The sequence below is a fragment of the Triturus cristatus genome, chromosome 11, assembly GCF_964204655.1.
Source record: "Triturus cristatus chromosome 11, aTriCri1.1, whole genome shotgun sequence".
NCBI classification, from domain to species: Eukaryota; Metazoa; Chordata; class Amphibia; order Caudata; family Salamandridae; genus Triturus; species Triturus cristatus.
The window spans coordinates 181,717,311-181,740,755 of NC_140594.1; the positions used below are offsets into that span (position 1 = coordinate 181,717,311).

Genomic DNA, 23,445 nt, shown 5'->3' on the forward strand with positions numbered 1-23,445 from the left:
TCATGAGCCGGAGCAGCTGGTCTTCACTAACGGGGCCCCTCCCACTTCCTACTCTGGCATGACGAATCCCAAACCAGCCAGATACCTCTTATTTACAGAGGTGGTTATGAGACCTAAACAACCACCACCTAAACACTATCTTCCTCCAACCACATTGACCACAGACATGGAGATCATCCTGAAAGAGCTTGCGACCATTGACTAATATATTTAACAGTTTGACTTAACAGGGTCTGACTTACCAATTAAAGTTAGGTCAATGCGCTCAAACCTTTACCCCATTCATCTTGATGCTTAGGACCATAGAAGTAGGGCATATGGAGGAGAGCCAAGTGGATACCGGACTCTGGGCACGATATCCAGTTCTTTCAACAGAAGGCCGTGGATCGTGAAGATAATGCCAGACAGGACAACATTTGTGTACACGGGCTACCGGCTTCCAGGGGGTATTGAGAAAGACAGCACAATAGGTTTCCTCACCTCCCTCCTATCACTGTTCACCAACATCAAATTCCCGAAACCTCTTGAGTCCCAGAGAATACACCGGATATGTTCCTAGCGCACATCTCTAGACCATAACCCAAGCCCGGTCATAGCTTGTCTTCTTCAACACCAGCATGTGTGACTTATACTCAGGCCTGCAAAACAACATACAGGTCCATTCCAATTTGAGGGCCATTCAATAAACGTGTCGGCAGATTTCTCCAGTGAGACTAATGTGAAGCAGTGACGCTTCATAGCACTCCGACCACACCTACAGAAACTGAATGTCTACTAGGGTTTGCTTGAACCTGCCATTAGAACTCTGAAATCACAAGTCTTCCACAAGGGCTTTTTTAAACCAGCAGACGTGGAGAAGAAACTACATAAAATGTCTGGAATTTTCAAACATAACTACACCGCTGGATGCTGCTACTAAGGATTTAGATTTCCAACCCCACCTTTCACAATAAATACTAGTTCCTTTGAACAGATCATTACACTTAGGGAAGTACAACATAGACATTCGGACCAGGACACCCTGAATAGAAATTTAGAGAAGATGCACAATTATCAGGACGAGTCACAGCTGCCACTCATGTCACAGACAATGGCGTGTGACGAGCAGACATGTTCACTGGACTGATGCTGGACACTGCTAAGACGTTTGCTTACACAAGTATACTGCATCAAATGTATTGATTGAATAATTGAGGGTCTCTTCCCATGCTGTGACTTCCTTTCATGCCTCCTTAGGCAAGATGCTTTCTCTTACAGTTGCTCTTCATTTAAAAAAAATATATATTTTATTAACTTTCCAAACAAACACATCCAAACATACACAGGATACAAAGGCTAGCAGGAGCCCTTTGGACGATAATAGTCTCTGATCGGAGCCAAACGCAAATTGCATATTCACAAATGATAGGTGTATGCAGCAATCCCCCAGGGAAGAGCACCATGTGATAATCAGATAAAAAAAGAATAAACTTTGCAGTAATAATCAATGTGCAGTGAGAGGCACAATAGCATTTCCGTAGCCATCAAGCAAAAGAAAACAAATAAAACTAAACCCCCCACCCTCTTATCCCTCCCCCTCGTGTCACACAGAGCAAACACTGTAATAGCATCAGAATGGGGTACAATTCTTCGCAAGACCAATATCATGAGATGAACATCAAGGAGCACCACTCCACCAGCTAGACATATAGTTAGAGATATGACAGGTACAGACAACCAGACATGGAATATACATTAATCAGGGTGAAACGGCCGGGGTACTCGCCATAGAGCCCACATCTGACTCAGCATCCGGGGTTTTCAGTAAGATCACTAGTGCCTCCCAGGCCCTTGCAGCCTCCAAAGCTTTGTCGCTGTTCACTCGGCTAGCTAGCTGTAATCGAACTGTCCCCTCACATTCCGCCCATCTACGGAGTTCAGCCCTCCACCTCTGAACGCTGGGGCCCCGCTTAGACTTCCAATGTGCTATATCACACAGTAGCATAACCACCTCCTCCCAGTAGGTCCCCAACTGGGGACAGTCCCACAACATATGGCGGAAATCCGCACCCTCCGCATTGCATCGTGGGCACCGCACTGTGTCCGTATCGAAGTATGTGTTTATCTTAGCCGGGGTGAAGTGCGCCCTATGCAGTATAAAAAAGTGCACTAATTGGAAACAAGCATTTCTAGTACTTTTCCACGCTCTCTCAACCAATTCAGCCCACACCTTCTCTGGGATCTCTTTGCCTAGGTCCTCGTCCCATTTCCGCTGCAGTTCCTGTAGCGGAGCCAACGCCTCGCACGTCATACGCCTATATAAACAAGTAAATGTATTTGTACTTATATAGCGCACTTCTACCCAGAGGTCTTGTAGCGCTGTATTCATACCGCTATGGAACCCTTCCTGGTTTTCCTGTGAGCTGTCCACTCCTGGGCACCCCCCAAGGTGAAACCAGGCATCCTAGCGCTGTAGGGGCCATTGTGGAGATTAAGCAAGCTATTGCCCAGAGTTGCACAGCGGGACCCATGATTAGAATAGGCACCGAGGCAAGAATTATCAGGTCCGGGGAAATTGAATCCAAGAACCGCCGAGGCGGGAATTGAACCCTGGTCCCGGTCCAGACCTCTGCATCAGGGTCTGCCGCTCTAACCATTGAGCCACACTTCTCCAAGTAACTGCTTTAAAGGTCCCCGCCGCCATACAGTTGCTCTTCATATTGTCTATGCTTTATCTTCTGATTTGCAATATAATTATGACTGTTATTATTGTTGAGACTTTGCTATTTACTGTGTTGAGTGACTGCAGTCCCCCCCCCCTCTTTTTTCCATTCCACATCTGATATACACGCATAGGCATGCCTTATTCACAGCTAGCCAATAGTGGCCCCTTATACACCCCCATGCACTTGGAACCAGCTACCAGTTTTGCCGAAAGTCTTGTCCTGGGGGGGGCCTGCCCAGTGATGGCAAGTAGATAGCTCTCAGACCCCTGAGCAATAGCCCTTAGTTCCCTCTGTTCTTACCAATTAGTGAGACCCACGTATGATTCATTCCTCCCCTTTTTGTTCCTCTCTTGATTATCGCCCCTTCTTCATTTTTCCCAGCACTAGAGAAGGTAGTAGACTCCAGTGTGCCATATTGGGGAGGTCCTTGCCTGCACACACCTACAGGGATCTCTAGGGCTCCCACCACCCAGAGGTATGGAATTTATATCTCCTGATGCCTGATACATGGATTTCCCTGGTGGGCAAGAAGATTTCATGTCTGTTTTGTCCGATGGACAAGTAGGTATTAAATTAAGTAAACGGGAACAGAGCTGTGGCGATGTGCTTTCACAACAGACAGATGCAGTGCATCAATAATAATATCATAATGTAAAGAATGCTTTTTTTGTCCTGCTGTAAGAATGAGTAAAAGCAAGAAAGCAAACACAGGGTACTCAGCCAGTTTTCCATACGTTGGATCTTATTAGAATTGCAAAAGTGGATTACCTCTGGGGGTGGTGGGGAGTGGGGGGGTGGTGTTATTCTATTCCGGGATTTGCAGGCTGGCTCCTACAGAGGCCTATCGGTATCCTTAGATCCGCTATGCCCTGTGTCAGGCATTTCCAAAAGGAGAGTTACTCCCTGAATCTTCCCCACATGAGGATAGATTACTTTCTGAATAGATGCCCAAGAAAGCAGTTTCCCTCACATATCACAAGTTCATTAACAACTCTCCTGACACCCTAGTAAGCCTTAGGGAACATTGGGAGCACGACCTGGGGGAATGGGAAGATGGCTCCTGGCCAGAGATCCTGGCGTGCCTGCGGCAGGTAGCCATATGCTCTAGGTTCCGTCTACTACAATTGAAAGTTCTCCATAGGTGCTACTATGCCTGTACTACCCTAGTGAGGATGGGCAGAGCAGCTACACCACACTTTCTACGTCAATGTGGGCAAAGGGGTACATTTTATCACATGATTTGGAGCTGCCCAGCCTTACAGAGATACTGGGTTTTAGTGGTGACTTGTTTGAGAAGTATCTGTTGAAGCAATGTGGAACTGCCCTCAAAATGGTGTTTGTTAACACCCAACCTTGCCCGCATGGACCAGATCTGGATGACCTTGGGGCTAATAGTGGCCAAGCGTAATATTGCTCTTGCCTGGAAGGCTGAACAAGCACCGGCCCTGAGAGATTGGAAATTAAACTTGGAATGATGAATGCTAGCAGAGAGGGTGGTGTATGAATGCAGGGGCTGTCGGGCTAAATGGACAAAAATTTGGGGAAGTGGAACAACCAGTGTGGGGGGCTTTGTGCTCCACCTAGACTTTTGGGAGCTGATGTTTATAGTAAAGTACAAGCACTGACTGCGACTATTGTGTAATTTGATTGCAGACAGTGTGGGGAATGGGGGGGTCCAGGAGCATATCGGAGAGAGTAATTGTGATTGATTGTGTCTTGATGCTGCACCTTACGATGTTGTACTGTGCTGTTATTCTTTTTTACTTGCAATAAAAACAATAAAAAAATAGAAAGCGAACATAACTGTTTTTAAGGAGTTCACCACGCTTGTTGCATGTTTTCAATACAAGTGGCTTACATTAAAAAAAACACGTTTAGGCTACACCTCACATTTAGGTTTAATTATTAAACGTCTAACTTACACCAATAGAGAAATACAACTGTGTTATGGAAGGACAGGCACAAGTGTAGACCCTGTACGATAAGACTGGAGACTAAGCACAGTGTATGAAGACCAAAACTTGGCTCTGTTCTCAGCTGGCTGGGATAGACTCCGCAGCACTGCTGCCCTTTAGGCTACTACAGTGGGTCACACTTCTGCAAGGATTGAATCTGTCTTAGTTGGCCTAGCTTTCTCCCTGGTGCCTAACACAGCAGTAACTCCTCGGCAGCAGGCCCCTGAGGTCTTCTTTAGCATGCTCCGTGGGACACCTGTCTCCTTACCCGTTCTTCAGGTATGATCCTAGTCTGGAAGTCCAGTCTATCCTCACCCCTTTGGCAGTCATTGACTTGCTGTTCTTTGCAGCTGCCTTTAAGCCACAGCTCCCCTAACACCGTCATCTGACTCCATAGAAACACTTAACTTTTTATGCTCTATGATGAATCTGCAGCACACCCCACTTCCCTCTCCTCACTGGCGAGCTACTCATCATCCACCCAAAGTCTTGCCAACACTATCTCACTACTCCCATGAAGGCAGCCTCTGTACTGCTCCTAATCCACCAGCCCTGTAACATGCAGGCCATAGCCTATAGCAGTGGGTTGGGATTTGCTCATCTACACTGCCCAATAAGCAGGCTTTGATGCACTTGTTCCTGTGCTGCACTGTATGCAGAGGTGACAATGGCGTCAGTGCTGCACTCTATGCACTGTGTGAGTTTGATGACATCCGCGTCTGTGTTGCAAAGTATGCAGGCAGTGACACATCTCTTTCTGTAACTCATTATTCAGTCCTTGTTCTTTAGTCTGGTAACTGGATTACAATTCATAGCACAGTGACACTCTGGCAAGCCGTTATATGAGGTTATCAACGGGGACGCTACTGCATTAATCACTGGACAGTCTAGAGCTTCTGTCTTCATACCAACTACCTGATAGTTCTGAATTATTGTGCTACCAAACACTATTTGTTCTATAACTCAGACCACTTTAAAAAAAATGGACATTTAACAAAACATCGAGTTATTTTAAAGTTGACTTTCATTGCCCCAAGCTCCCTATTTTGTAGGATTATGTGGGCTATCCAGTTGATGCAGCGGTAGTCTGTGTTTTAGCGTCAGCCACAGATACTACATGATCCCTGTACTTTGAAACATCGTATCTGAACTTTTGAACACAATAAAACAAAAACCTAAATAATTCTAAGCACAAATTACATCTGTGGATATAAGTGGAAATAAGTATACCTCCTTTTAAAGAACAGTGTACACCATTGATGTTAAAGATCATAACTCTAGTGAGGATACTCAGTGGGCTACTGCACCTACTGGACAGAATTGAGTGAATGATCACAAGTTTAATACTTATTTTCTTACGCCTACTACCTCTCCTGGGACATAGGTCATCAACCACCTGGACTCTCCAGCCATCTCCGTCTTGGAATTTTCTTTCTATCTGACTCCAGGTGTAGCCCATCTCCATGCAGTGAGCATCGAGGCCTCGCCGGCAGATGTTTCTTGGCCTATTTGTTTTTTCTTTTTCCATTAAGGGTTCCAGGTCAGGGCTTGCCTTGTGTTGCTTGATGCGGGCTTGTAGAGGGTGTGACCTATTCAGCCCCAGTGTCTTTTCATGATTTCTTTATGGGCATGAGTTGGTAAGTCTGCTGCCAAAGTCTTTGTTGCTGATGGCGTTTGGCCAGCAGATTTGGAGGATTTTCCTCAGAAAGGTGCCAATGAAGGTCTGAACTGTGTTTGTGGTGGTCACTGTTGTCCTCCAAGTTTCTGCTTCATATAGAAGGACCGATTTTACATTGGTGTTAAAAAGCCTGATCTTGGTTTGCCGCGTTGGGTCCTTGGAGCTCCAGATTTTCTTTACTTTGAATGGAGGCTACCCTTGCTTTCCCAATTCTTTCCTTGAAGTCTGTGTTTGTGCCGTCCTGCTTGTCTGTGACACGTCCCAGGAAGGATCTGGCACACAGCAGTGGCAGAGGAGTTTCCAGAGGCTCTCGTCTCTCTCTGTCCAGCAGTTGAATGCCTTCTCATATTCAAGGAAATTTACAATGGAGGGAGGGGGAAGTTCCATTCCATTGACTGCTCATTGATGATGCTAAGAGTTACAATCTGGTCTATGCAGGATCTATCTTTGTGGAAGCCAGCTTGCTGGTCTCACGACTGAGACAACGGTTAAACTTGTGGGAACAAGTCGACGTTAAGATAAGTAGGTGAATGCACCTGCTGCACTGGTCAGTGTTATAAGAAAACAGTGGTTCTGTCGGGTATAGGTAAAACAATTGCTTTATCGAAAGGATGAGTCAAGAAGAAAAGGGGAATCAATCAAGTTAACCACACAATCTTAGAATGCAAATCAAAGATCAGGCTTGTTTTGAAGAATATAATGTCATTTTTTATATATAAATTACATCATTTATATAGCAGAGCACAAATGACATTAGAAATGCAGGATTACCAAGGTAATAAACTGTAAAGTGAGTCTGTGAATTTGTGACAGAGTGACATAGGTGACCAAATTGTGCATAATATATACAGTGGACAAATGCAGAACTTTGTTATATGTACAATATGTAAAAGAAGGGCCAGTATCGAGGACAAACAATGACACTGTTTCATGGATAAGTCAGAAATTATATGAAAAACAGGTCTCGCACTGGTCCTAGCATTTTCCGTCGACGTTTCAACCCAAAAAGTGCGACTTTGAATCGTCACGCAGGGTCTTCATCAGGACATTAAAATACACGTAGGTAACCTGCAAGAGCAAGTAAGGTGTGTGTCAGACATATGTTATGATTGTGTGGTTGTGTGATCCCGAAAGATACGGGACACCACTCACCTAGCCGTAGGTCTAGGAGGGCCTGGTAAGGAATTGTTCGGAGGCGCAGAGCTCCTCATCAAATGTGGTCTCTGTAAGGCAAAGTACGTGTTGCTATAACTGAACAACATAAGGTCAACGCCTGTATCGTCGTGAGGCTAAGAGTCATTGTGTTGACCAATTACAGAAAGCTACGAATAATAGTTAAGGGTAGTGGCCTCTATATTGGCCGGTTGCAAAGGAAATGTAATTCAATCATGTGCATAAGTGGTTGAAATGGTTAAAAAAGGCGGTCTAAAAAGGACCAGTTCAAGAATTATGGCGATTTAAACAACCGTGTGGGGAGGGGGAAAGGATTTTAGATGTTCGTTTAACCGCTCACCTTAGGAGGCTAAGATCAAATAAATGAGGACAACTCCGGTGAAAAATCGCGTCGGAGCCGTTCAAAGATTTATCTTCTATTTGGTTCTGAAAGAATAATTGTTGAATCAGAATAATTCACAGCCGGGCGGGTCCCTGGGCACTAATTACAGGGACGAATTCTTACTTGGGAAAGAGAGCGGTAACGATTCGCGCTGCAGCAGCTCCTGTCAGAGTCGGGAGAGGCTCAGTGTGTCACCTGCAGTTGACAGGTTCCAATCCTACAGAAATATATATCTGGGATTATAAAGTAGAAGCACCACGCACAATCAAGACCACCTCAAACTAAAATATAAACCCTAAGATTTTGTTTAGGTTAGTCGATATAATTGATTTAGATAGTAGCTGGGAAAAGTAGACCTCTTTACTGGGCAAGTAGGTTTTTGAAGCTTTTTGTACTGTAGACAAGTAGATTGTTTTAAAAATTCCACATCCCTGCACCGCTTACCACCGCTTACATTTACTGAACCCCTATCCTCCGTCTCCTGTGGGGAGGGCCCTCCTTGCTCCATATGCAGGTGTGTTCTGTTATTGGTCAGTTACCGGCTCGTTGAATGCCTACGCCTGTCTCGGCCCAGGCAGCATCCTCCACTGACTCTAATGCCTGCCCACTCAACATTCTATTTTTCGAAGGTAATGGGTTGATGCATTTTATCAAATGTAAGGGTCCTTCATTATCTCCGTACACACCATTCTGTCTTAGCCGCCCTTCACTAAACCCACTTATTTCTCCTTGAGTCTGCCAAATTGCAAAGAGATTGGATGGGTCATGTTGCCAGTGCTTGTCATACAATCTATTTGAATGGTGCTACCTTCACCACCTTCACTTACTTTGAAATATGCAGTGTAATTAGCACGGTTTGTCGCTTGCTCCCCCACAAAGTACTTCACACTTGGACAAATGAACAGGGTCGCTAAGCGTTTATTAAAAAAAACATGTCTGTAACCATACTGGTTTCTATATATGCACCTAGCCTGTTCAAGAGGCAGTTTCTCACCAAATTGTCTAGGCTCCTATGAGGGTTCAGACATATCAAAACACTACTTTATGGCGACTGGAACATTGTTTTAGACCCAATATTGGACGAACCTGGCACAGTAGATAGAACCAATAATGATGACAGAATGGTACTGCACGAAATAATTATTGACCATAACTTGGTTAATGTCTGGCACCTGATACAACCCTCAAAGCTAGATTACATGTTTTTGTCAGGTGTGTAGGGCACCTCATCCTGATTAGACTACATCTATTATAGGGACCCCACTTGCCTGGCATTTATGGCTGCAAAGTCCTGGGATGCAGGGTGTGGGTTGTCACTCTCTAGTAAAACTGTTGCTGGATTTCCAGCTGCTGAAACAGCAGCCTTCCTCACTGACCCCTCCCTCTCCCTTCTGCGCTATGCTGCATGAAAGGCAGGCGTACAGCAGTATGCCAGAGGAGAAAAACCTACAAAAATCTAATGTCCTGGACTATTTTCCTAATAACTCCAGATCGAGACCTCTGCACTGCTACTGTTGGCATCCAGGAAAGCCACGTGGAGAGGCTCTTTGAGGAATGCTGCCCTTGCCTGAAACTGTTTTTTTTTTTTTTTATTGTGTCTGGAAAAGGATGGTATGAATGCGACCATGGCATACAATATGACCCTGTCCACCATACCTGAAGAGGCATTTGGAGACTACCAAAATGGCCTTGAATACCTCTTACATACACACTGTGGAATCTGCCCTGATAAAACTTAACTCCGCTAGCATTAGTGGGGTAAAAGACCGCCCACCTTTTAGCTGCACAGTTAAAAAAGTGAGAAAAACACTTGTTGATCCCCGCTACCAGATCCCCGAACGGTATTCTGTTAACTCATGCTTTTGATATCATGGACAGATTTGCCGCCTTTTATGAAGATCTTTATGATTCTGATGATTCATACATGACAGATTTGGAAGAGGCCTTTCTGATCACAACGAAGCTTCCTGCTCTCACAGATAAAGGCAGGGAACTGTGAACTCTTAGAAGCAGAGATCACAGAGCTAGAAATCTCGGTAGCCATTTTGGCTTTACCCGTTTGACGTTCACCAGTGGAGGCCGGCTATACTGAGGACTTCTACAAGACCAATGAAAACCTTTTTTTTTTTTTTTATTCCTCTACACATTTTTTAATGAGGAAGAAACTTTTGGCTGCCTCTCCCCTCTCTCGAACACATCAATCATATCACTGAAAAAGGAAAGATCATCTTGAATGATCCAACTAGAGGCCAACATCCCTCACTAATATTGGCAGGCTCAGTAAAGAACTCCTTTCCTGGTTCATGGCTCTCGAGCTGGTTTTATACCTGATAGAACATCTAGGAACCACATGCATACCCTGTCACGTGTACTGTGGATTGCGAAAGATCGTCTGACTGTAGCCCTGGCTCTCTTGCTGAGTGGGGGGAAGGTGTTTGATAGAGTCGAATAGGGATACCTCTTCCACACCCTAGAGAGCTTTATCTTTTAGGGGATAAGGTCAATAGATTTCTACCATACAAGTTAAGAAAGTAATAGACCAGAAATGTCATCTGCAAGATAAAGGACATCAAAGGATAAAATTATTCAAACATTTCAGAAATCATGCCTTTTTTTGCGACTTTCAATTCTGCTCTTTACCAGGCCCGGTCTCTGTCCCACTAACAACAAGAAACTCATTTGCAAGAGGTCTACTTTCCATAGCTCGACCTGTCAGTTAGAACTAGAGGACTCTATCACACCTGACCAGGTGCAAGCTGCCGTTCACCATCTGAATCCTAATAGAACCCTGGGACCAGATACAAGAATACAAGAACAAAAAAGAATTAAAAGAAGAATTGCATATACCTTGGAACTTTATTTGAAAATGTGTTCATATTTTTATTACTTGTGGTGCACCTTTACTGTAATTCAATTTGAAATGGCCTTTCTCTAGGGCTGCATTTTGGCAGCTGGTGCTGATATTGTGTGACTGGAATTTTCCCATTAGGAGTTGTTCACGGGCTAGTGATGGGTGCAGTGAGCTGGGGTCTGCTGCCTTTTTAGTGTTTTTGGCATGCATGAAAGTGTATTATTATGCACATCTCTTGATCTACTTTTTACCTGAAATGGTACACAAACCTGCATAGGTCACCCTTGAGCTCCACCTTTTTGGTTGACTGGAACCCACCATGCCCCTATTATTGGGATGGCGGTCAAAGGCGATCCCATTGTTTAACAGTCAAACACCAGGATTGCCTTTAACCACCAACACAATAATTTGCTGCAAGAGTATAGCCTGGATGCGGTGTCATAGACTCCTCTGCATGGATCTCAACATACAGATGTCCATCCCTCTCTGGGAATGCAAGCTTCAAAATTGATAAACAACCTATACGTGATCACAGTTGGGCAAGTAAAGATTTAATACATATTGTTCGCTTGTTGTCTAATAGGGCTTTCAAACGTTTTCAGGACCTCTGTCACAACTTCCATAGTCTGGCCCATCATGCTTGCCGCTATGGGCAGATAAGTAGCGGTGTGATTGGTAGATTGGGTCCTCCTCGCATAGTTCTTCAGGGATCCACCTGCATGCTTTTGGTTCTTTGAGGAGAATGTCTCAGGGATGCATAACTTTCTAGTGGACACCTGCTATTCTGAACCCACATCCCAGTTTGCTGGCATTCGTGGGCAGGGGCTGCTCGTGAAAGAATACGCTGAGTCGGAGGGGGCAGACATGCTTTAATTCCATAACCTAGTTCTCCACGAGGCCATAATGAAGTTTCTGTTTTTAAAGATTTTCAGTTTATGGTGTTGGTCACTCATGAGCCTATTTGATGTGACACAGTACACATTCAGTGGCATTGCCCTCTCCTCTGTCCGTACTGGTTGGTAGTCAGGTGGGCACTAGTCAAGATCTCCCCGGCTCAGATTACCTCTACAATGGCACTTGTGTTACTACGTGATGCAAATGATGTGCAGGGGCTGAATACACACTCTTGAAAATTGCTGGTAAAGTCATTGGCAATGGCTCAGATATGACTCGTACACCACTTGTGACAAGCAATATTGGATATTAGAGAAGAATGATTAGTGGGACTAGCCAGGATTACATATAATCAGTGCATAATTTATAGTGTTGCCAATAAAATGCCACTATGATTTAACCTGGGACCCATTTCTTCAGAGGCTCGATGCTGGATGAGCATCTGGTTAATTAGATGCATCATTAGCATTATTATTTTACAGCTACATGAAGGTCATCTACCTTGATGCTAATTGCTAATCTACCTTTTACGACATTCGCACAGGAGGAGAATATATTCTGGGCGTGCTTATTTTTAATCTTATACGTTCTTGTAATCTCTAAATAGGGGTGCTAGCACTATACCCTTTCTATGTATGTTGGAATCGATATTCTCCTGCTTACGAATTGAAGTTTCTCCAAACGCGGCTCTCCCATTGTATTGTATTATTATGATGTTTTATCATGATCAAGTGTCCATATCCATTGCCTTCACATTTTAGCTTGCACTAAGTTCGCTCGTTAAAGAATGGTGATGGATTAAACCGAGATCAGTTGACTGGCGGTGAGTGCTTGCAATGTTCAACACTCCGTCCATCATTTCCTTTGGTTTTGCTTTGTTCGCCATAAGTTGGCAGGGTATGCTCAGACGTGAGTCCCTTGCTCACTTTGCCACTGGATTCAAGCAAGCCTGGCTGAAGACGGCTGAAATGCCAGAAACTGGTCCTAGGAAGCTTGTTTCCGGTCCAGGGAAGACATGGCTTGGCAGTTCGGGCTGGACTGTTCCCATGAGGCACAGGGTCAGACTGATTTGCATATGGCCATGTCTGAACTGGGGTGGCAGAGTGGGCTAAAGAATGGTGATGGATTAAACCCAGATCAGTTGACTGGGGGTGAGTGCTTGCAATGTTCAACACTCCGTCCATCATTTCCTTTGGTTTTGCTTTGTTTGCCATAAGTTGGCAGGGTATGCTCAGACGTGAGTCCCTTGCTCACTTTGCCACTGGATTCAAGCAAGCCTGGCTGAAGACGGCTGAAATGCCAGAAACCGGTCCTAGGAAGCTTGTTTCCGGTCCAGGGAAGACATGGCTTGGCAGTTCGGGCTGGACTGTTCCCATGAGGCACAGGGTCAAGACTGATTTGCATATGGCCATGTCTGAACTGGGGTGGCAGAGTGGGCTAAAGAATGGTGATGGATTAAACCCAGATCAGTTGACTGGGGGTGAGTGCTTGCAATGTTCAACACTCCGTCCATCATTTCCTTTGGTTTTGCTTTACTGCCTAATATAGCCTTATACTGTGACTAATGTGCCAGCAAGAAGACGGAAAGGTTAATGGTCATATTACTTAATGGTCTTCTTCATTATACCGGGTTCTGTTATTCTTCACTGTAGCCCTAGATTTCCTTTCCTAGACTCCCCCATTCCTGTGCAGTCATAGCCTTTACCCGTTGTGGTGCTGCCTTACTACTAACAAGATGGCTTCTGAGTGAAAGGTCAGTTATTTATGTTCTCTGGGCAAAGGGTGAGGAACAGAAAATGTTGTTCAATGTTAATGGTTAACATGATTTTCTGTTTTGAAGGCATGTCCCTGCGAATGTAGGTAAGAGGATGAGAAAGATTTGGACTTGTAAAAAGGATTACCGGTAAGTAATCATAGTATTGTTCGCCTTTCATTGTTCTATACTAGTATGCAATGCCATTGATCAAATGTGCCTTTTTGTGTGCCATTTACCACTAACTTTCTGAAAAATCCCTGAGGCTGGTAGGAAGTTGTGCCAAGAAACGTCAGTGCTCTCTCCCAATCCCGTAAACTTGTCTCCAAGTCCTAATAATACACCCAGATGCACTCACCAACTCCAGCCTTCCCTTCCACTCTTTCATACTGAAATTTGTCAATTGTACTATTTTTTTCTGAAGCATTTTTATTTGATGTTGGTATTTGATCTCAAGGCTAGCCTGTAATATAAATAATTAAATGCAGTAGAACAGTTGATAGCTTGGACATTAAGGCAAAAGGCCAACAACCAAGAGACCTTTACGTATTTCTTTATCACGTTCACAACAGTGCAGAGTATATTTGAGTGAGGGGAAGCTCGTTAGTAATTCACTGCGTACTTATGCTGACCCACAAGTCTTTGTGCTACTTCTAGTCTCCTGAAAACATCTGTAAGTAAATCATTAAACATAATGATACAAGTTCAGAAATTGGAATGCATGGCAGGCTTCTAAGATCGCCACTGATTTTGTAAATTACTTCCAGTTAGAATAATTTTATTCACATTTAGATGCTGTGGATATTCTGACAATATAGCATAGACGTAGATTTATGTTCCCAACGCCTGCAGCAGCAGAAAAAGGCTTACTATTTATATCCATTTTCAGATTTATTTTAACGTAAAAACAATTGTTTATGCAGAATGAGCTTAGCTTTTCGTTAGCAGGCTTCTTCTAACTTGTTGCAATAAATATATTTAAATCATTTAATCGCCATCACAAATAAGGAAATGGAGATTAAATGATTTTAGGATTTGTGTGTTTGGCACATTCATACGTTACTTTAGCTGAATAAATGGTCATGTAGGATGAAAGCTTGTCTGGGCCATAGGATGACCGACTGGCATGGGTTCAAATTCAGGACGGTAAGTGTAAAAATTCAGGACTGAAGGTCAAAATTCAGTACAAAACTTCAAAACAGATCAGAGGAAGTTGAGCGATAGTATAAAAGTAAGTAAATAGACAGCCACTTGAGTACAAGTCAAAATAAGTTTTATTTGAGGTTGAGACAGTCGTGCACTTCACGGTTTTTAGGTCTCGGCTAGCGAAGGCTGCGCTTGCGCAGTCTCGCTCGCGAGATATAATGACTTGGAGAAGAGGGGCTTGAACCCGCCCCTCTTCTCTCCTCTTCTCCATTGGCTGGCCTCTTAAATGCTGGCCAGCCATTGGAGAAGAGGCTTGTCTCGCAAAATAAGCCCTGTCCGTTTCAGATTCGGGGGCGTGTTTTTTCGTTACTTTTCGCTGGGCGTGTTTTTCTCTCCTCCAGCCAATGGAAAAGAAAAACACGCCCCCGATTCCGAAACCGCCGCTGCCTTTCTCCGAGGCATTTCTGCTTGGCCTCGGAGAAAGGCAGTGGTGTGCTTGTTATAAGCATATTTCTGAAATGTTTCGCCCCTTATTTATGAGAAGCTAACAACGTTTCATTAAACACACTCACTCTGACACTGTATCTGAAACATTTTGTAAACATTTCTATTTCTTGCAAGTGGCAAAATACACATTTATAACATCTTACCAAGTCCGAGATTTGCGCAAACTTGTCAAATGGTTTAACGCAGCTAGTCAGAGAAGGCCCTATAACGGAGTCTCGCCTCCATCTCTAAAATACATATGGTGCGATCTTGGGTAAGTCGCCACCGACCGAGAGATTTTCCCGGTAGACAATTCATTCTTTCCGAGCTTTTAACTGCCTTGTGCAGCAAAGTTAGCAACTGAAATGCCAACAGGTCCTTGGCTGAATCACGTTCAAATGCCTACTATCTGCCACAGCGCGATCTTCAGGCGCACCACGCTTTTTGTTTTGAAACATACCGGCTTCCCGAACCGGTAGCCAAAATAATGGATAAGTGCCTTCAACCGCAACCCCGTCAAATTTCTAATTAGAATTGCAGATCCCATGCTATTTATTGTGAAACAAGCACTTCCGGGGCGGTGGGCGGTGTTTCTCGGGCCAGCTGAGCAATCTGTTCCGGGGCAGAATCCTTTTGTGACCAATCGCAGAACAGAGGAGGGTTGTGTGAGACCTCACCTAGTCCCTTCTTGTTTGCTGTAGCTTGTGGTATGATGTGGTGTGACTTGCCTGGCTCCTCGTTTGTCTTCGCTGTTTGAAGTCACCTGGTGTCGTATGCAAGAGGGAAGCGTTGCGACTTAATGATCCTGCGTTGGGAGGTAAGACTGGCGCCCTGAAACTCTCTCCGGGATCACGGAGGGGCTGCCCCACGCTCATCTCCAGTAAAGCCTCACTTAAGAACTGAGACACACATCTGTAACGGAGAACTGCTGCATGGTACTTTAATATAAGCACCCATCACCAAAGGCCCACGCATCACTATACATGGTTTGGATTTCTTTTCTAGTTACTCATGTAATATGCTGGCGGCCCTAAACCATTTCGAAGAGGAGCCGCAGCGAGCCTGGCGTAGCATAGTGCCTGGTTCGCGTGCACTCCCAAACTTTTTGTAAAGTTTGACACCTGACGGCCTGTCTAAACAAGCATAGTTAGTAATGCTGTTGTGAGGCTGCTCCAAATAACTATGACTTAATAGGTGACTACTCATTCCTAATTCTTGAAACACTAAAGAATCAACACAAACAGTTCTCAAATGACCACAGCAAGTCTTTCAGGATGCTGTCTTGCAATATCACCTAAGCAAGAATGGCGTCAGACCGTGCATATTCACATATATATTCACCTCAGTGATTTAACACCCAGCCGAGAGATCAGTCTGTAACCTACATGTCACTCATGCCTTAAATGTACGTTTTTTGTGAGCAATTAAAGCTAGTACTAGTCTGCACCTACCAGATCAGCCTGTGTGTTGCATGTTCCTAACTGCACCAGCTGATTTCTGAGACAGCCGACAAATGGGTGTGCACGTCCGAGGCCCGCTACTTAACGTGACCTTCAGTGGCATGGGTGAACCTGCTTTCCGGGGTCGACATACGTCAGCTTCCTGGCTCTCCAGTGTGCCGTGGGAATTGTAGTGCACCGTGTGCTCCTGGACAAATTCCTTCGTTTCCGTTCGCCTAGTTTTCTTAAGCTATTGACATTGTAAATAACAATGCCGTTTCTTTAAATGTTTTAAAGACAAAAACATAAACAAAAATAATGTCATGAGCAATGCCAATAGCTCTAACTTTAACAATGCCGAGACCATTGCATTGTAAATGCTTGTTCGGTATGCGTGCAGGTTTGGGCAACTGTGCAGGTCTTTTTGTGGAATATCATATGATAATAATCTATTTATATGGTTACAGCACTGGGGTGTCCAGTCTGATATTTTGTTTACAACTCCTGGCCCTGAGCAGGCATGATTGGTGAGAGAAGTGGTCGGGAAAATCTGCTCGGATAGACTTTGTTACTAGCATCTCATATCTGAGTGCCATTGTGAGATGTAGTTGAACTAAAAGGAGGATTGCTGTGATGAACCCACTATAGGGAACGCATTATGGGTGTTTCAGCAAGTGGAACTTAAAATATGGAATCTGACTTTGCTAATGGATTCAGAATTCTGGATTCAAATCTTTATTGCTTGATTAATTAAAATCCTACAATGGAAATTAATCAATTATGCAGCCATATTAAAACAGTCCTCAATTCCAAGAACAGCATAAAACCTAAGGCAAACAGATAACCAACTGTGGGGAAAGAAACACATAGTATTGGCAAATTAAATTCCTCCATATTACAAGTCAACAACTCATATCTCATCATAAAAAGAGTCAAGTTACACTTAGTAAAATCATAAGTTATGTGCAATTTCTCCTGTGCAAGTTAGTTTTTTTTTAATCTAGCCATTTTCTACAACCAAGTTTACTATACTTAAGTCACTGGCTTCTAGTTTCTTTTTTGTTAAAATTAGAAACTTTGTGAAGTTTGCATTCATGATTATATCCGTTTATTTAAAACAGACTACCAGAGCTTGTCTACATGATCGTACTCCTGGATTATGTAAATAATGTTTTTAAATACATTCGTCATTCTTCCTTCGTTGCTGTACATATACAAATCAAATGAATAATGTTTCCTTCCTATTGGTTGCATAGTCTGCAGGGGATCGACTTAGATGGTCGCAACCATTGCAATGCATGCGTTGATCCTGGAAGATGGCCAAATCTCGCTTTAATAAATATATTTTTTATTTGCACAGTCCAAGGTGTTTCTAGATAGGGCTGGACTTTAAGGATCTGGTGCTCATTCACAATCATCCATGTGTGTGCTCGTTTAGTAAATTGCTCTTTATCTTTCAGTGGTGAAAGACGTTTTATTTTTCCATTAATCGTCTTTTTAAAAGATGTTGGTGTCATAGTCATTTCCAAAAACTCATGTGCCGATAGCTCTTTCAGTGCTGTTTGCAGATATTTCCAAAATTGTGAGCTTTGGTTTAGCTGTATTTCTTGCCAGAGTAAACGACTCCTGGGATTAGAAGTATTCGTTTTTATTTGTTTCCATACTTTGATATATAATGACCCATCCTTGCAATTTGCTGATTGCATACTCCAAATTCTAATCTAATTTGTACAGGTGATGCATTAACAGGTAGTCAAAACAAATACTTGAAAATTTTGGTAATAGCATTATTCAAAAGTACGGAGTCCTTACCACAAAGTGCTTTGCTACCGTAGGTGAGACAGGGCAGCAATTTTTCTTTTATAACTTTTAGTAGTGGAAGATAGGTAGGCCCGCCTAAAGAATGATTCAATGATCCAAAAGCCATAAGTAGGGAGTTACTACTTTTTGTCAGGTCTATATTATGTTGTATGCTTATGGGGGCTTTGCAGAGAGTTGCACTAGCTGACGGAAGTCACAAAGGCGCTTTTTCCTGCAGCTTTCTTAAAGAAGGCGCTTTCTATGCACTATTACATAGTTTATTTTTGACGCCTTGCCTATTGCTACAAACAGAATATACATCTCAAGCACAGCTCATGGCACCATGAGGCTCTTCCTAAAACCTTACACCTAAAACAAAACATGCTAACATTTACAATTACTAGTGTAACATTCAAGTAGCAGTTGGGTGTCACTCAAAATGTCATCTATTAATTCTTTCATCCATCATTCAGTCTTTCACCATTCATTCTGTCCTTCCATCTGTGTGTCCATCCACATCCAAACCCTTCTAACCATTTGCAAACCTATCCATCATCTATCCTTCCATCCATCATTTCACTCTTCCACCCCTTTACTCATCCCTCCATCCACTCTTCCACCCATGCATCCAACCATTTACCCTTTCCCCCAAGCCATCTTTTCACTCATGTATCCACTCTTCCATCCATTCATTCATTCATCCATCCAACCATTTACCCTTTTATCCATCCTTTCACTTACTCATCCGTCCACCCATTCACCCTTTCACTCATCCGTCCATCCTTTCTTCCAGCTCTTCACCCTCCCTTTCACTCATGTATGCATTCTTTCACTCATCCATCTTTACATTCTTCTCACTCATCCATGCACCCATTCGCCCATCCATTCTGTCAATCATCCATCCATGCTTTTACTCATCCATCCATCTTCCCTTGCTCTCTCCATTCCCCTTTCACTTCCTATCCATCCATCCATCCAGCCACCCACCCACCCATTAAGCTGCAGACAGAAGAGACCCATCAAGAACTTCACCCTCGCTGTAGTTCCTAAAGCAAGGGGTGGGGTGGGGTAGGGTTCACTATGCCCCTGCACAAAGGCAATCTGAAAACTTGGCTGTCATGCTTGATGCACAGTGCCAGGACATGAGGTGAATGTGACATGGTGTTGTTTCCAGGGCTTTAAGTGGGATGAAAAACTGGGGGTGTCTCCAAGAGGCGTGTCTGATGTAATTAAGGGTGTGGCTTAAAACACCTCAGCGAAAAATATGTGCTGAGCATAATGTGCTGCCAGACTGGTATTTTTCTGTTTCTATCATTGCATCCAGTAACATTAGACCTACAACAAGCCATGACTATTGGCTTTGTCAACGGATGTAAGTTAAATAAAATAAATAAAAAAGCAGCATCCATGGCTTCCTTTTATATAATGTAAATACTTCAGCTCTGAAATCATGAGACTGTGTAAGAACTATAACCTCTTCTTTTTAACTTTGTCCTAGATGGGGCAGGAGGAGGCCACCACATGCTGTAACAGCTCAAACTGGCCCATTGTCATTCTGTATGTGACAATCATCAGCCGCAGACAGAATGACAATGGGCGGGGTGGGGCAGCTCTTGTGCTCCAAGGATGAGTGCATTGTGGCCCCATCAGGGAGCTGAGGTCTGTCACAGGGGAACAGCTCGGGCTCCTGCAAGGCCCAAAATTATGGACAAAAGGCGTCCTTGAAAGGGATCTTCATGGACAACGGATGTGAGGTCCAAATTACGGACGGTCTGTGAAATTTATGGACGGTTGGTCACCCTACTAGGCCAAGAAAGCCTCATTCATCTGGGGCTCCAGGTAGTTGTTCTGCCCCTCTGTTCACGAGAAGCAGACTTCCTAATTTCAGAGCTTCCGTCTGTGTTCTGAAAATGAGAGAACAGCAAACTAGTTGAAATGCCCCCCTAGTATGCCTGACAGTAAGTTCCAGCCTGGATAAGTCACCAGTGGCCAACCCTTTTTGCCTTTTTGCCATCTAGCCCACAACGACAACATGGAAGGAGTAGGCAGGGGCTTACAGGATGGAGAGTATATTTGAGAGTCCCATGTTGATGTTCATGACACTTGCCCCAGGTAGCCCAGGTGGATGAGCACACAGTAAAGTCGCCAGCTGAGCCACGAGAAGTACCTCTCTGTTCTATCAGCTGGCCACTGCACGGCAAGACATAAACAGTCCATCACCTTCACTACTTTTTTTGAATGCAAAATGGTGTCACATCCTCCCAGATTAGTAGAGAGGCCTTACTGCAACCGCATGGTATATAAAAAGCAGAAGAGCAAGCAAAGCCAACCGGTCTGTGTTGCACGTGTTGCATTTTTACTAAAACGTTAAAGTCTGCTGCAGTGAGGAAAAAAATTAATACTTTTTATGTACAATGCGGTTATACGATAAAAGATTTCATGGGGTTGATTGAGTGTACTTTTGAGATGTACAATAATCACTTATGCATTGGAATACAGACACTCCACAGGCTGAAATGATACGCCAAACAACCAATAGCACAAGGTAGGGGACAAATACTTATCTGGGCAGTCCAGAACCCGCTTCTACATTTGTTCTCATGGCTGGCTTTAGGGCAGTGCGACTGGTGAAGCCGCACTGGGCGCTGACCTGATTGGGGGCTCTGTGACCTCAGGTGGGGCGCTGTTTAGCAATATCTTATGATAGGAGAGATGAGGGGCACTTTTGCAGGTGGTAGGGAGAGAATACGATGAGGCGGTCATGGGCGTGGGGGCGCCAAAAGTGATTGTCCCGCCGGATACCACCAGCGCTAAAGATGGCCTGTCCATACGTATTTGTACGTGTGCTCATTTAGACAACTATGCTGTCAAGCCAGACCTAATTAGGAGGAGTTCTTCAAACTTCACACTTGCATGCAGAAAAAATAGCTCAGAGAGCGAAAGGATGAACCTCTGAGATAAAGATTACACAGAAGGGAAACAAGCACTTCTTCATTCAAGCATATTTTGACATGTAGATCGTGACCTAAATTCGGCTACAACTGAAGGAGCATTTGAAGCAATGGAAGAATTGACAGGTCAAGCTCTAAAAGTAGAAAACTGAAGAGAGCTCAACATGTTAATTAAACTATTGTGGAGTCAAATTTGACAGAGGAGATTTACGCTGAGCGTGCCCTAGCAAACTTCTTTGTTTTCATCTATATTGTTAGTTGCACCACACATACTAAGTCCCAGTACGACTCCAAAAGGGCAACACAATGAGAAACAAATAAAATAGCAAGCATTCGCAAAGCCAGCCTTTTGGCTTTGTTAGTGCTTGTTTTATTTGTATTTTGTCAGTTTGTTTTGCAAAACGTTTTTTTATGTGGAAGCTACTAGGCCCATGTCAATAAAAAAAAACATTGGCTAAGAGTAAAAGTATTTTTGGTCTCAAAACACACATTGCCATAGTATTCTTTTTCTCTAAAGGGGACTACTTTGTGTGTGCATATGCTTCTTGTGAAAGGGCAGAAAGCCATCACGCACAGTGAAGTTAGGCAGTGTCTGAAGTGGGCTAACCCATTGCCCCATGCTGTAAGCTGGAGTGTGAGAAGGAATACGTAAATGATACAAGAAATTAATGGGTGAAGAGGGCTGGCTGAGGGGCCCCATGAATAAGTATTTTGCACATTTAATTGTAGTAAAATCAGAAGGGCTTGGCTAACACAAGACCTAAACTTAGAGGAGCTCCCAAATTTCAGTCCTCTAAACGTGGAAGGAAACAAAGGCATACCACAGTAGGTTCTCTTAAAGTGTAGACTTCTAGGGCCAGTGTTGTTCAGGCTGTCCATGCTGTAAGGTCGCGTAGGCATCACCACACTCAGAAAGAGGATGCATGTTTATGCCTGTGGGTCGGGTGTCCCAGACTTTGAAATGTAAGGGGGAGTGGACCAAAACTATGCCAAGGTAGATGAAAAAGGAAGGCACAAGTGGAAATGGGCAAAACAATCTGAATCACAAAAGGGGTTATTTGACAGAGGAGAATTAGCCGCCCTTATCTTCCTGGACCTCTCTGCAGCCTTCAACACTGTCTCCCACCACAAACTCAGCACTCGACTATGCCAGATAGGAATCATAGACAATGTGCTCAGATAGATGGCATCTTTTCTCATGGGATGCACCCAGAAAGTCTACCCCCACCCCTTTCACCTCTGAACCCAAGCACACCATCTGCGGTGAACCAAAAGGATCATCCCTCTGCCTAACCCTCTTCAACATCTACATGACACCACTTGCAGACATCGCCAGATCACACAACATCAACTTACTCTCCTATGCTGACAATACCCCCCTGGTCCTCTCTCTCTCCACAGACCCCATCTCGACGAAGCCTAACTTCCACACTTGCATGAAGAATGTCGCTGCCTAAATGAAGGACAACTGCTCGAAGCTCAATACGGACAAAACTGAAGTTCTGATCTTCAGCAGTCGAACGACTCCAGGTGGCCGGCGGAGTTCAGACCCACCCCCACACCGACAGACTTTGCCTTCAACCTCTGCATCATGCTGGACGGCGAACTCTCCATAAAACGTCAGGTCAACGCCGTTTCTTCAGCCTGCTTCAACACACTCTGCATGCTCCACAAAGTCTTCAGATAGCTCCCCATCAGCACCAGGAAAACAGTGACTCGCCCTCATCAGCAGCCGATTAGACTGTGACAACGCACTTTATGAAGGCACCACCGCCGAACTTGTGCAAAGATTTCAGACGATCCAGAACGCAGCTGCCAGACTGATCCTCAACCTGCTCTAGAGGACATACATCACCCAGCACCTGAAGGACCTCCCCTTCCAAAAAAGATGCCAGTTCAAGCTTCTGACCCACGCCTACAAAGCCCTCCACGACCAAGGACCTGCATATATGAACCACCGCCTACGCATTCACAGACCCACCAGAAATCCCTGCTCCGCACACCTCGTCCTCGCACAGATACCACGTATCCGCTGCTGCCTCCCCGAAGCACGATCCTTCTCCCACTGTGCCGCCAAAGCTACTTGATTGAAAGGGGTAGACAGAATCTTACTCTTGGGTTCACTCACCTTCCAACATTTATGGTCTATATATTTTCTTTATTCCGTTTTATATAGTGTGAACTAGACCCGAGGGCATCAGAGCGCTCTACAGTAGTTAATATAGATTGCTT

At 44.2% G+C, this 23,445-nt stretch overlaps 1 protein-coding gene and 1 pseudogene across 8 annotated transcripts in view; both read left to right on the forward strand.

Annotated features, from left to right (window-relative positions):
• The window catches only part of ACAD10 (acyl-CoA dehydrogenase family member 10), a 482,886-nt gene that overhangs the window by 50,347 nt on the left and 409,094 nt on the right, over nucleotides 1-23,445 (forward strand). The window lies entirely within an intron of this gene.
• The window catches only part of LOC146783872 (CD166 antigen pseudogene), a 55,342-nt pseudogene that overhangs the window by 12,388 nt on the left and 19,509 nt on the right, over nucleotides 1-23,445 (forward strand).